The sequence below is a fragment of the Alligator sinensis genome, unplaced genomic scaffold (genome assembly GCF_000455745.1).
Source record: "Alligator sinensis unplaced genomic scaffold, ASM45574v1 scaffold885_1, whole genome shotgun sequence".
NCBI classification, from domain to species: Eukaryota; Metazoa; Chordata; order Crocodylia; family Alligatoridae; genus Alligator; species Alligator sinensis.
The window spans coordinates 366649-381861 of NW_005842056.1; the positions used below are offsets into that span (position 1 = coordinate 366649).

Below are 15213 nucleotides of genomic sequence, written 5' to 3' on the forward strand. Positions count from 1 at the left end.
TCTGTCCCTGCCTTGGCCCTTCTCAGGCAGCATCTCGGCAGGTATTTTGTACACCTCTCCCAGCTGTTTCCCTGTTCTCCAAGCACATAGCCAAGTTTTTTATAAAACAGGGGCTCCCAGAGCAAGAACTGTTTGCCTCGCCCTTTTCGAACATCAGATGCAACATTTCCAAAATCAAGAGAGTTTTTCGCAAGGGAAGAACTCTCTCACTGGCATAGCTTTCCAATGGAGAGCTCTTTTGTGCTTAGTTGCATTGCTTTCAAAGAACAGTGTCTCCCTGGGTTCATCTGAGGGCATATTATATCATCAGTTTGGACTGAGGCTATTGACTTTAGTCAAATTATTGCATATTTACCCTGGAGTCAATGAAGTGTCATTGAATGTGAAGCTGGGTGGCTAACCCTTCCTATGTCCTGTTCCATTTGTTCCAGTCATTTGCCCTGATAGTACCAGGGTTATTTAGGACAGGGAGTTTAACAACCTTTGCTATTAGTGGAAGTTTGATCCTTACCTATTTTTGCTTACCGGTCTGCCCCCAACCTATCCCTTGTACACTTTATTTAAAAAAAAAACAATTAAAAACATATATATATATATATATATATATATATGTTTCAATCCAGGCTCCTGTTCCTTTTGTTATATCAATAGATATCAGACTTAAATGGGATAATGCCAACTTTGAGGAACATTAAAACTTTCTTTTCCTCCCCCCAACTTTGTCTGTCTCGTCTATTTATATAATGGGCCCTTTAGGGGACAGCACTATACAACGAGCCCCTGAGCTCAGTTGTCTCTTGTAGGCACAAAGACCAATCGTATCATTGAGCAACCTGGTGGAAGATAAAATGGAAACAGGGACAGTGCTGTGGTTGGTGACCCACTCTACTCCACTTCTCAGGAACAAGGGTTTTTAGGCACCTTGCTACCTGCATGAGCACCTTTCTGGAATTGGACCATCTTTCTGATACTGGAGATTAAGCGTCCCTGTAACCTAGCATCCATTTCCACCTATGGCCCGAAATCAGAAAGTAGTTTCCCAAGAGCAGCCTTTCACGATTCTCCAACAGCCAGAATCCAACAATTTCTTAAGGAAAATGAGTTCACTTAAGATTTAAGAGAGCAAAGCAAAGGCAGGTGGCATGAGAAGATCCCTAGCCTAAGGTCTGGATAGCAGCTTTTGCTTAATAGCGCACCATCTTGTAGCTACAATAGGTTTGAACAAGTGTGTTTGTGCATCTTAGAGCTAAGGTGACTGTCTCCCTGTTTGCAAGCTCTTTCTCCCTCATGTCACTGAATCTTCATAGAAGTGCTCTTTGACTCACTTTGATGTCCTAGCGCAAGTATCCCGCATTACCACGTCAGCCATCATCTTTTGGGTCAAAATGTGGAAAACATTGTGTTTACCATTCCTGCCCCTTTTTGAGTGAACTTAACTCATTTTCGCCTTGTGTTCGTGAGACAGGAACCAGATCGATAACTGTTTCCTAGTAGCACATGTAGGCAACCACAGTAGGTATCCAAGGTCCTTGGAGAGTTTGTTATGTGGCTCCTAACACATTCAGAAATCCATGCTAATGTGTCTTCACAGCCCTGGGTTGGAGGCAAGCTAAATTAAGCTAGAACAAGTCTCCAAGTGAGTTAGTTATGTACACATACCCAAAGGCAGAACACGGTCAGGTTGCAGCTGGGTGTCTCCTGGTGCTTCTGAGGGGTTCAGCTAGTGATGCATTTTAGGGGACCCTTGAAGGCAAAGTTAACAGCAGGACACGATGATGTAGAAAGAGGTGGGTGGATTATGTGAAACCATGGGCTGAACAAAATGAATACTCGGTCATGGGAAGACTACCTGAGGACCAAGTAGGATGGGTATCTGTGGTTGTAGGCATCCAGTAATGGAGATCCTACATAAGAAGAAGATGGTTCGACCTATTTATCTAGACATCTTTACTTACGTATACATCTCCTCCGGATGTAGTCTCTCAGATCCTCTCAGTCTTTAATGTCTGTACTCTCACAACCTCCTGGAATGGGGAAGTGGGCAAAATTACTTCCACTTTTTATATATGTGAGGACCGGAGGCACAGATTGACTAAACAGCTTGCACCCAGAGTCTGTGGCCAAGGAGAGAATTGTACCTGGTCTCTTTGGCTCCAAACTGGAGCAGTGACCACTGGACCATCCTTTTCTTTCTCTTCTAGTTACTGTTGCTAAGCCAAGATCCTTGCGTTGTTGCAGTCTTGGCATTGATGACAGTTCAACCGGACTTTTAAGTGCTTATGCATTGGCAATAGGGATGGATGTAACAATTCAAAGAAAGCAAGGTTTGACTCAAGCCTCCACCAGAAACAGAATCCACAGTGACTGTGGGTTTTAAAAGATGGTTAATCAATATTTTTGTAAGCTTCTGTATATCCTTGCTTCTTCTGAGTCAGAAAGAGGAGAATTGATGACTTTGTATTTCATACCTAACCAGAAGTAGGTGGCACAGGAATATGAGTTCTCAAGCGGCTTATCTTCCAGGGACTGGAGGCCTACTTTTTCAACCCTAACTTAACAGGCTGCATTCAGTTGACTGCATGGGCAATTTTTCTGTACACAGAGGCACACAGGGCAAATTTACCTGTGACACCAGCCCTAGGCAGAACTTAAACACCATTAAGCCTGAAAAATAGGCTGTATGCAGGATTATCTGTATTGCACAAAGCTGAATATCCACGGAGCTCAGTGTGAGGTCCGCTGTGGATTGGGAAATTAGGTTTGGCCCCATACTTTTAATGTAGCTTTTAACCTTTTTACCAAACTTCTCTAAGCTGCAGATAGGCAGATCTGATTTAACGAGCAGCTCTGCAGTACAGACAAAGTCAAGCAGTTAGGGTCTTGAGAAGTTATGAAGCTACCAAAAATGACACACTGTAAACAGATGTCTACACTTATGCCACCAGGCACTTAACCAGAATGAGCCTTGATTGCAGACTTTTCAATTTCTTGACTGCCATATGGATCGAGATGCTCCCGAAAGACTCTTCAGCACTGGCTGTCAGGTCATCACATCACATTTAATTTTATCTACCCAATCTGTTTACTTAAAACCTCATCACAGCACATGGAGGCATATTGGCACAGGACTGTGCTGGAGAGAGCATCTCATCCATCCAGCACTTCTCCTGGATGGTTTTGAGTATTTGTTGTTGAGTAGTTGTTTATTGTTTCTGAATTTTTTAATGGATGGAGCTGTGGCTAAGGGTTATTTTCTGCTTCTTGGAGGTGTTTGACAGCTGTAAGCTATATAATGCAGTGACAGTGTACAGCAAAATTGTATATCTCTGAATCAGGTATATGCTTCTGCGGTATTGTATACAATATTGTTTGTGTGAGTATGGGTGAGTGCACAGCTTCACAGATTTTTTAAAGGCCAGAAAGAACCATTAGGTTATCCAGTCTGATGTATATAATACGGGGAAGACAATTTCAGCCAGTTGCACCTGGATTTAGCCCAAGAAATTCTGTTTGATTCAGACCTATCTTTCAAAAAGGCATTCAGTCTTGATTTGAGGACACCAAGAGACGAAGAAGCCATCACTTCCCTATATCCTTATGTGGATGTAGATGTAGTTGTATCATGTGCACTACCAGTGCTTCATAGTCTCTAGGTTTCCCAGTACTTTTCATCATACAATCTGGTTTCCAGCTGCTTATAACTTTGCCAAACTTCAGCCATTCAGATGAGTTTCCCATGATGAGTGTCTGCTTCGGGCTGAATGTTTCAGGGAAGTTTCAGCAAACTTGGCACATCCATCCAAAAGAAGAGATTAGTGAAAAATGTGCAGCTGTTTCACTGAGAAGATCTAAAGTCTCTGTGCTTTGGTGTTGGGTCTTCAAAGTTGACCAAGAGATCAACTTCTTGTCAGAGAGATGACTGCAAAAATCCACTCCTCTGGCACATCAGCAGTTTGAAACTTAAATCTTATATTCCGAATAATAAGTATACGTGGTTGTAGATGAGAGATGTATAGGTATGTATATAGATTGATGGAGCTTGTCAAAACGGGGAAAACCTTATTTTGCTCATTTTCTTCAAGCTTTTTTTCAGAATTAAACATTTTGGGAAATTTGAGCAAGCTCTAGAGTTGCCCCACAAGTGAGAAAAACGTCACCAAATGTGTTTGCAATTTTTTTCTCCTTTTTTCTAAGTTTCAAATTGTAGCGTTTGGAGGGAAAAATTAAATTTCTCTGTAATTGTAACGCAATATTACATGTACCGTTTTATAAGTTAATTGAATTCAGCTACCTGACATATCCACAGCCTTGCCATATGTTATTGCCACATTGCATCGATGTGGAAAAGTGTACAAAATCTGCTCATGCTACATGTTTTACATATTTAAGAGTTGCTTCGCTCGCTACTGAACTCTATCTGCCTCTGGAGTGTAGCACGGTAGCTGATTAATAGCAACACCAGTAATCAATGCAATGAATATAACTCCAAATGGCAACACAGGGGGACTAACATCACTTAGATAATTACTCAGTTTGCAATGTTAGCCAAAACATCATGGTATGGCAGGGTGGAGAGGGACTTCTTGAAAACACTGCTACCCATGGCTGATGCAAATGCCTGGTTATTGGAAGAGATTAAATGTAGAGTAAAATCTTCAAAAGCAAAGTCATTTTTGGTCATTATGAATCCCTGGACAGGTTTTGCAAGAGTTCAGATTCTTTTCTGGGCTGTTATATTTAGTGGTGCATTTGTCTTCGCCTCTGGCTTTCCGGTGTTGTTACTCAGAGCTGTCTTTTAGTTCAGAGGGAACAGCACACTTATCACTCGGTGATCCACATTATATCAGCCCACTCTCCTCCAGCACATCAGCAGGCAGTATGTGGCCTCCTCACACAGTGAGGAATGATTACACAAGCAGCAATGCATCCTATCAGAGAGACCAAGAAAAAATGCCCCGGCCCCTTTAAATCTGACCTTTAATATGGGTCAGAAGATCTGTTCCAGGACAATGCAGGCATGAATCAAATGTTGAAAAGAAGTGCTGCCATTTTTTGAGATGCACTGAGAGGGAGTTTAAATTTACAACTGCATTATTTATTCATATGTAGCACACAGCACTTATTTTTAGGGTGACCATACATCCTGGTTTGGTCGGGACACCCCTGGATTTCATAAACTGGTCCCACCTCCCTGCTGGCTTCTGGCCTGGGACTTTTGACCAACTGGCCGGGACCGGGACGTATGGTCACCCTACTTATAATAGAACTAGCTCCATGCAACATTAAGCTGGGGTCATCTAGACCCAGCCCTCTTTCCTGCCTATGCAGGGGGTCGGACTCGATGATCTATTGAGGTCCCTTCCAACCCTAACATCTATGAATCTATAAACTGGCCTATAATAGTCAACCAAGCAATGGTAATCCAAATCACAGTTGTGAAGTTCAATCTAGCACTGCAAATCACTGTGTTGTGAAGTCTCCTAGACTCAGGGTCTAGAGGGCTCCCAGAGCGCAGATTTTCAAAGAGCTTTGAGGTTTTTTCCGCCTTCTTCTGTAGTCTGCGGCATGGTCCAGGTTTAACCTCACAAATTCACTGCCATGGCCAAGATATTGGTGTTGCCACCAGCTCTCCACTCTCTTTCTGCAGGACAAAGCAAGTTTTTATTAAGTATCTCATGGGGATGGTTTGTGAGAGAGACCAAACCAGCTGTTCTTATGACCCCTCTTGAACAGTCGTTCATTTAATGGTTGCTTACCGTCATTGAGGACTGCACCCAGAAAGTCTCACCCAGCCCCCTATTCCTGATCACCCGTGGAGATTGCAGTTTAGTACAAGGACCATTCCTTCCCTTGGCAGCATAGCCTCCAAGCTGCAGCACACGGTAGGTGCAGAAGCCTGGAGCCGGCTACCTCCATTTATTTAGCCTTCATTTGTAGTACTGGAGTGCTGCTCCCAGCTTCATATTCCACACTCCCAGGGCTAAGCAAAGGGTGGGTTCCCCCTATATTGAAAACTGTGCTGAAATACATTTCCTTCCTACCTAAAACTCATGGCTTTAGTAATCTTAGATATTAAGCTCCCGTATCCAGTACGGGAAGTGCCAAATAGCCATCCATTCATTATTGTGATGTAGTTACATTGGTGCCAATGGGAACCTGTCTTGGAAAAATAATTAATTGCAGTATGATGAACACATTTCAACAAATAAAATAAGGACAGGCCATAAAATTCTTAAAAGACACAATTTGAGGATATGAAAAAGCCATCTGGGCAGTATTTCATGAGATTAAATAATATACAATGTTGATTCAGTAAGGATGCGGGGAGAATTTATTTTTTTTTATTAAATTTGCTTTATTTGCCTTGAAATTGTAATGGAAATTGTAATTGTGTGGACTTGTAGCTATTGCATAATGGCAATATGGAATCCAAGGGGTCCTTTGAATAGAGACGTCTGAAACAAATGGGCTGCTTCAGTCATCTAACAAGACTGTTACTCAGTTTGACCCGAGTAGTTCACCAATATTGAAGACTTGTATCCATTAGGGCAATTAGGTTAATATATTGTTGTTCGACCCTGTCTGTGCAGAAAGAATGTGCAACATGTCCAGCTTCTCTGAACCTAGTAAAAAAAATCAGCCTGCATTTACTTAGAAATTCCCAAGTCTGCCACTCCACAAAGTCCTAGTCTCAAGAAACCTTGACCCTGCTACTTGTCAGGGTCTCAGTTGCAACTGGCTTCCACCTCCAATCCATGTGGGTTGTAAATGAATATCCTTACCTTGCATTTGCAACCACAGCCTTCCGCACTGCCAAGGCCTGTTGCCTTGGTTTGTACTTTGTCACTGTTTACAACTCTTTTAACTGTGTCTTCTACCCAGCCTAAAATGGTTCAACACTTTCATTGGCTTTGTTGAACTCTGCAGTTGTCTTTAGATCAAAGAAGTCTCCTCACCCTCCTTGATGTCTGGTTTTAGTGCCTTTCAGCATAACACCAATGATCTGTACTGACACACAGGGCTTGACTTCACAGCAGACCCAACTCATGCCATTACACAAAGATTGCCCCAACTCAAGCTCCATCCATTTACAAATGCCTTTAAACTGAGTATGGTAAAATACCTTTAACCTGAGTTAGCTGGGCCATAGGATGGCCTGGTCCCTTGACAGTGTAGACATGCCTGAAAAGTCTGCCCACCTTCTAAGCCTGTTTGTGGCTTGAGAACATGATTAAATGAGGCCCTTATAGTTCTGCTTGGGGGTATGCTCAGGTGCATCGCAGTCCTCCCTGTACTGAACAGCTCCTTGCTTATTTTATGCCTAACCCCATCAGGTTCTTCAGCCCCCAAGGTCCATTATGGATTCCACTATGAGACTGAGGCATTGCAACCATGAGTGTCTCAGTCTCTTTATACTCGGGTGATACCTGAATTTCCCCATCTACCCTGAAGGTAAATTTAATTGAGCTTCCACCGAACTTCTGCAAGACCCATCCTAACTATCTGTTTCTTACCAAAGAGATCTAAACTGTGAGCAATAAGTTGTCTCAAATGGTATCACAGTTCTGAGACCTGAAACAGCATGTACATAGCTAGTAGAGAAGGCAGATGGCAGTTGTTGTTGAATTTATCACTCGGTGTTACTTTTATGGAGACACATCAGTACTGTATTTACTCAAATACAACATGATCCTGATTATAAGATGACCCCCAATAATTAGATTCTATATATGGAAAATTTATACATTTGTTATAATTTTTAAAGTATAGAATCTAATTATTCAAGGTTTGCCTTGATTTTGTTCCCCTCCCACTGCTACAGCAGGGGAAATAAATCGGGGAAAATATATCTGGGGGGCCAGTTAACCCTTTGCTTTCTGCTTCCCCTAACTTTTTCCCTTGGCAGCCCCTTCCTCCTCTCCTTACTGACAGACCCTGCTCACCCTGAGCACGTGGAAGTGAAGAGTAAATTCAGAACCAATAACCTTGAAATTAAACATGGCGATAGCGATTTGCATATAGTCCCCAAATATTTAGTTTATCCAGAACTGATGCATGATACCTTTTTTTTGAAGATGCAGGAAGTTTTAGCACGGGTATTCTAGAAACACACTTTTGAGCAGCACTTTGGCACTCTGTGCTTAATATTAGTCTAATGCCAAAGGCTCATCATTTATCACATAGTTCACTGGGCTAGACCTCAGCAGTGTCAGCAGCATTTCAGGCCCTGGTGACCCCACAGCTCACCACTGCTCAGTATGTATGTGTACTCCAGATAACCCCACAAAGGATCCATTTGCTAATTGGCCCCTCACTCATGACTGGAACTGGGTGTTCTTGTCTTGAGTCCTGGGATGCTCCAAAGATTTAAATGAAAATAAGGCACAGGGCAACCTGGTCCAGCTTATCTTCATGAAAAGCAGTGTCACACTAACCATATGCACCAGGCTGAGAGGGGGTGACAAAGGGATTCTGGGTGTACTGTTTGGGGCCCTGTTTCATGATGTTTGGCAGGCATTTAAGGCTGGTGAAGAAACAGGAATGATTGGAATGGGAAAGAAAGGCACAGCTCAGCTGTGGGAGTGAAGAGGAAGTAAAAATGTATTCAATGTAGTGGCTCACCATGACCCTAAAAAGAGATGACAGTGAGGGATACTGTGCCTAATGGGCACTGCCATATGTCCTATGCAGGTAAGCTGTATTAACCGATTCTTGTAATAGGTTCCCATCAGCATGTTTGTCCAATATGGGCCACATGTTTTATAGTCATGCTCACTGTTGGCTGTATTTAATCAACTTCATAGCTGGTTTCCATTGCTGACCACATGCAGCTTTTGGCAGTAGTTTAATGATTGACAGTGTACATAGTGAGATTTCCTTGTATACAATTACAAGGTGAGGGGCTTTTTTCCCCTTGCCAACTAGGGGTGCAAACTTTGTCTTGTATTTGAGTAAATAATTCTTGGCCTGCTTCAAAACCCCCTGAAATCAGTGTTCCTCCTTTCCATTTACTTCAGCTATGATGCTAGCCTTGTCACTCCCTTTTATGTTTTTGGCTTAAGAAACTACTGCACTGTTGCCAGACTTGATATTAGATTTTCGGTAGTGCCACTGAATTCATAAATTCTTGAACACGAATAGTTTGAACGTAGGCTTGAACATGAATCGGGACCCATCCCAATCCCCACATTGCCTAGAGAGCTATTCTGCAGCCAGAACTCCTGTGTCCCAGCCATGTGGAGATCAGGTCCTAACTTGATCCACAAGTGGCCAGAAGAGCCTACCAGCCATATACGGATTGGGACCAGCCCCTGTGCCCCCTGCCAGCCCTGGGGCTGGCACCTGGGGGAGCCTGGAGCTCCACCTGGCTGCTGCAAAGGGGCAGAGCAGGGCAGAAGCAGCTCTGGACTGGGGGGCTCCTGTCAGGTGCAATTCTGCGAAGGCGCATTAATTGCACATGTAGACGCACCCAATGGTAGCACACACAACTTAGCCTAACTTAAAATGCAACATAATAAGCCAAAAGGACAAACAGAAAGCCTTGCATAGGTCTCACGTAACCTGGAGAGCAGAGTGTCTCCTTACAGCCAGGTATTCAGAAAGTCTGATTTCTGAGGGGTCGACAGGTCTTCTTAGGTGATGAGGAGGAGATCCCACAAGCCTCATCTTTGCCTGGGGTTTTTATGGGTGTAGCTGTACCTCCTTCTCCTCCTTGGGTGCCTCAACCACATGCTTTTCACATCCCTCATGTATGGTACATCCCTCACAGCTCTCATGCGTTGGGTGTCTCTGTCTCGTCTCAAGTATTCCAGTGTCTTGCCCCGTACAGGTTTCACTTTGAAACACAAATGCCAGGTTTCACTTTGAAACACTTTGAAACACAATGCCCTGCCTTCTTCCCCTCCCCTGCTGCTTCATGTCAGGCACTTAGCATCTGTCGTAGAGCTTCAGAGGGAGGTAAAGGGCCCACACCTGTGATAAGGGTGCCAGGTCTTTGCTAACTGTGCTTTAACTGTGCTAGCTTGGTGGACAGGATGAGATTTTGACCAAGGTCCTCACTTTTTGTCTACTCCAGCTCCATTGCTTCTTCTTTCAGTGCATTCATTTTTTCTTTCTTTTCTATGGCTCATTGCCTTGTCATCAAGGTCTTTCCCATCCTGCCCTTTTTACCCGTCTATCATGTATTTGTGTTGCACACTATACAGAGGCTCAAGGCGGGCCACCTTACCATTATGCCACACATGGTTGAGCACATCAAGCTTTCTTCTGTTCACATGTCCCACACCTGGGACATTTCTCCCAAGACAGAGCTGTAAGGCTGCTGCAGCCATGGGCAACTCTAGGATTTTGAAAAGGGGTGCAAACGGTGAGGTGCAACACAACACACATTGTTCTCCCATTAAAAAGAAACTAGAAGCTTTACTAATCATCTAGGAGTCCAGGGTTATATTCTTCTGTTTAAGATTGAAACAAAAACAAACACAGCTTTATTGGGCTGCGCGTTTGTTTGCTACATCCTAGATTAAATATAAAACGCACAAAAAATAATCAAAAGATGTTGTTTCATTAGACCTGTAGTCATTAGAAGTAAATGTACATCTCTTTCAGATTCAAACAACATCTAACCTTCTTGAGCATCTTGACAGTCCATCCAGTATTTCACTGAAAGTTATTTCCACAACGGAGTTAATATTTCCATGCCTGAGTCAATGTGTTTAGCTAGAGTTAAAAACAGTCTACAGAGCTTTGATATAGGAATTGTATTACCAGGAGCAGCTAATAGACAGCAGATTAGCAGAAGAAAGGATTGCTGGATCAGTGGAACATCATGATCATTAAAAAGGGGAGAGGGGTGTTAACACCTGTGGACTGAAGGGCTTAGAAAGCATCAGGTTGATTCTTATGAGCCGTGAGGTCAATTGATTCCCACCGCTGCCCAACTAGGAATGCCTCTCCCCCTCCCCCTCCCAGGAAGTTGGTTTTAAATTTAGGTTGAGCAGAAATCACAGTGGGGGTGTGCAACTGCATCACTGCACCCTCCTGCATCCCACCCGATCCGCCCCTGATCACACCCATCGCTTAGCTTCTTGCTTAGACCACACGTTTATTGTATGGTTACAAGGAATTTGCCAACCAGTAACAGAAAGGTAGAGCAGCAGTGATGGATAGTTGGTATCTATTTGATTTAGAAGGGCATTTTCTTGAATGTTTTATCATTCTCCCTCTCCCCTTTCCTGGGATGGTCTGTATCAGGGGCAGGCCATGTTTTTGGGCAGAGTGCAAAAAACACCTGCCACTTCAACTTGTAAGATGTTGGCATGCCAAGGGTGGATGGCGGGGGAGCCACCAGGGGCCTGATCCCTGTTGTGGCCATGTAGCCCCAGCCCCTTCCCCGCCATCCACACAGAGGCACGCGTGCCAAGCAAAGTGCCTTTGAGTATCACACTCTTGCTCCTGCGCCAGGGGTTGCCTACCCCTGGTCGATATGGTAAATATGGGAGGTGAAATACCCACGAGAGTCATTCTACTTAAGACACGGGCAAAAAGGTGACAATTCCTTGATTAGGTCATTGAATCATAATACAGAAAGTGTAACCAGACCACTTCCATGACCAGTCACGCCGGCCAAGTCCTACCCGTTGAATATCTGAAGGAGCACTCAGTATGAACAACTCATGACTTCTAATACTTACCAACCTGAATATGCTGATAAGTATTATTCCCTCAGCAGTTTCAAGTAACAAAGAAATGCAGGAAGATCGTGATAATTCACAAGGAATTTGCAAAGAGAAGGAACAATCAAATGAGTAATCTTGTGACCAAAGACAAGCGGTATAGGGGAACTTAACTTATAAGTGTCTGCTCCAAAAACACCAAAGTCCTCTGTTATCTCAAGTGATCTGGTGTTAATAGAGACAAAGGTGATCACTTCTGTCCCTCCGGCTGCTTGTGTGTGCCCTAATCACTGATAATGATGTCTGTATGCATCCAGATGCTATTATGGGCAAGTGTTGTTGCTATCAGATGATCGATACACTAATGCTGTTGCTAGGATATCACTGACTCTATACATACTTAATAGGCAGGCAATGTATCTGTTGTAAAGTGATTAACAGTTTTCAAGCTGGTTCTCAGAGCTGATGCTAATTTGTTTAATTTTTTTCTATTGCTGGCAGACCATGGTGTATGTTAGTTTTTATGTTGCTGTACCAATTCTGGCTGTTTTTCCCTCTGAAATACTCTTGATAGGATTTCAGCTTTAGCTGAGATCTTGCCAGAGTTTCAATTCATGATGAGAGAGAAATTTTAATTGATACTTTTCTGGTTGGGCTTTTGACACATCACAAGTATTGTCAGATTGAGTTTGTCTCTAACAAATTTGTATCTGCTGACTTCTGTAAGCGTGCGGCATATTTTCCTATGCACGGCCCATCCTGACAGCCTCGCATATAAAGCGTAAAAGGAGTCAACTCTCATATTACCTAGTTTATCCTCTCTCAAACATCTATGGCAAAGAACAGCATGGTAGCAGCATGCAAATGACTGCTTGCTTAGATTCCCATCTTTATCTCCAGGTCACTCTATTTGACTTGATTGGCTTGAAGCTCAAATGATAAATCTAATCTGGCTTCATTATCCGAGTAAGTATCTGGTGGAAACAAATTGCTCAGAAACATATAGGGGCCATTAAATAACTCATCATCTCCATGCCCCAGCAGAGTTCAGCTAGCAGAGCTACGCAGAGGCATTAGTTATATTAGCCCTGTCGAGCTCTCTTCAAGATAATTTTCAAGGCTACACGGTACATCCACAAGAGCCACCTGCTGTACGCGCGCGTGGAGGATGACATTCATCCACTTGGAGAGTTTCTTTGGGACTTACACGGTACACAGACCTTGCGCTGGCCCTTGCACAGCAGTGAATTTACTCAGAGACAAAGAGATCATCTTAGCACAACCTCAGCATTTAGTGAAAGATGTCCACGTGTGAGAATACAACATGCAAGGCGAGGTGTGCTATTTCCCGCAGAAAGAGGCCAGAGAAAACCCACATTAAGCTCAGGATAATTCGGGCATGACCCCCTTGAATCCATGTGTGACCCACAGCCTTGGTCATATTCATGCAAATATAATTTGATCACCTGACACAGAAGCCGGGGCAGGATCCTTCACCTCTCCAAATACAGGGGGCAAACAACGCTGTGAACGTGGTGTTTCACTACTGTCTTGGGAGCACGGAAAAGCAGCTGCATTTCTGACGCTCCTGGAGGCCAGTGACTTCTTTGCATATAAGTCATATTTTCTAAAAAGAATGGATGAATCAGTCGCTCAGCATTACTCTCAGCGTCTGACCTGGGAGCATACGGGCAGGCGGGACTTGCCGTTCACTGAATCTCTCAAGGAGCTGGTTCCTAAATCCTTTCTAAAATGGATCCAACACCATGTTAAAGCAGTTAGGTGTTTTTCTCCTGTTCCTTCTGTTGGCTGGCACTTCCAGATCCTCTCTCTCCTGGCAATTAGAAACCTCCTCCTGATTTCCAGCCTAAATTTATTCCCAGCCAGTTCAGACCTATTTCCTATGGTGCCAGCTGTATCCTTTAGCATAAATAGCTCCTGTCTCTCCCTGCTGATGTTTTTCTGGGTCCCCTCCCAGCCTTCACTTCGCTAATAGGAGCCTGTGAATGATTTCATTTCCTATGGAGAAAGGGATCCTTCCATGTTTCTCAATGGGAGCGTGCCAATAGAGCTGGACAAACCCTGAATGGGGATAGCGTCTCAGTAAGAAGGCACATGAGTTTTGTTTGGTGTGTGGTAATTTAAAGGGCGACTGTTGACCTGCGGTATCTTCATCCGGCTGGTAGTGTTTTGTAGGTATTACCATATCACACGTGCCTTTCCCCCGAAAAACAGCTCTCTAAAATCAAGATGCATGTCTAATGCAAGGAAGCCAGCTTTCCTCACTGGAATAGGAGCAAGATGGAGTAGGCGCACGAAGACACGGTGCTGCAAGAGGGCTGCCAGCTTCTCTGTGAGCCGTCTGAGCAGCCAAAATCTGCTGCCTATTGGAAAGTGGCTGTGAAAGGGTTAATGCTGGACAGTTGTGGGTCCGGCAGGCTCCTCTTCTTTGCTGGCTGAAAGAGAAGCTGGCAGGCATTGGGCAGCACAGCCTCTCCATGAAAAAGCCAGCCTGGGAAGCCTGGGAAAATCGTTTCTTCTGCACTTTGCCTTCCAAAAACAAAGGATGTGTCCTGTTTGGGGCCATGGGGTATGCGAGAAAATGTAGTACTGTTAGAGTATCACCAGGGGCTTCAAATGGGAGCAGACACAAGGCATATATATAATAAGAGATGGTCCCTGGCCTGACACACTTGCAGTCTGAACCCAGAAGATGGACAACGTGGGGGGATATATGAGGGTGTTATCACCCCCGTGTGTCAACATTGAAGCATGGCAAGATTAAGGCCTTGCTCCAAAAAAAGGACTCAGGCATGGGACTGCTGAGCATGCACACAGGTGCACGTTTGGTGCTACCCAGCTCTGTGCATAGAAAGTGCAAGGCTTGGTTAGGTGCTGGAGATTTCTGTCTTTAAATGGAGACCCTTAGGTGGCTAGGAGTGGGAATCAGCACTGAAAGATGGCAGATCCCCAAGTCTGTCAATAAGGAAAGCAGAAATCCTGCCTGTTCTTGGGACTTGTGTAGCAGTGAGGTGTCTGTCTACAAGTGTGAGGGTCTCTATGAGGCTGGGATCAAGGCTGGGGACCCACCCATAGGCATAGACACATCAGTTGGCCCTTTGCATCCAGGAGACTGGCTCCCTCTGTTTCTTTTAAGACACAGACATTCATGGTGCACCAAAGCCTAGTGGTTAAAGCACTCCTCCAAGAAGTGGGAGGAGCTGGCTTCAAGAGCCTTTTTGGGATTCAAACCCACATCTTCCACCACCCACTAGAGTGCACTTACCATCAGGCTGGGGGTACCCTCTACTCTCCCATAATGCTGGGCCCCTGGGAAGCTGAGATGAGACTAATTAGCAGAACAAGCAAGGGGGAGCCATAGGAGCTGTGCAAGCCGGCCTGGACTCCAGGTCCATACTGCAGTGCTTATTCTTCATGGAAGTTTGTGGCTGCTACAATTTCAATCCTAGGTTAGTCAGCCATGCCTCATCTCCCCCTCTATAAAATGGGAATAACACTCCACTGCTTCACAGGGGCA

The 15213-nt window shown here is 44.2% G+C and overlaps 1 protein-coding gene across 1 annotated transcript in view; it reads left to right on the top strand.

Annotated features, from left to right (window-relative positions):
- Nucleotides 1-15213, top strand: part of CRHR2 (corticotropin releasing hormone receptor 2) — a 264464-nt gene that overhangs the window by 247900 nt on the left and 1351 nt on the right. The gene's annotated exons all lie outside the window — the stretch shown is intronic.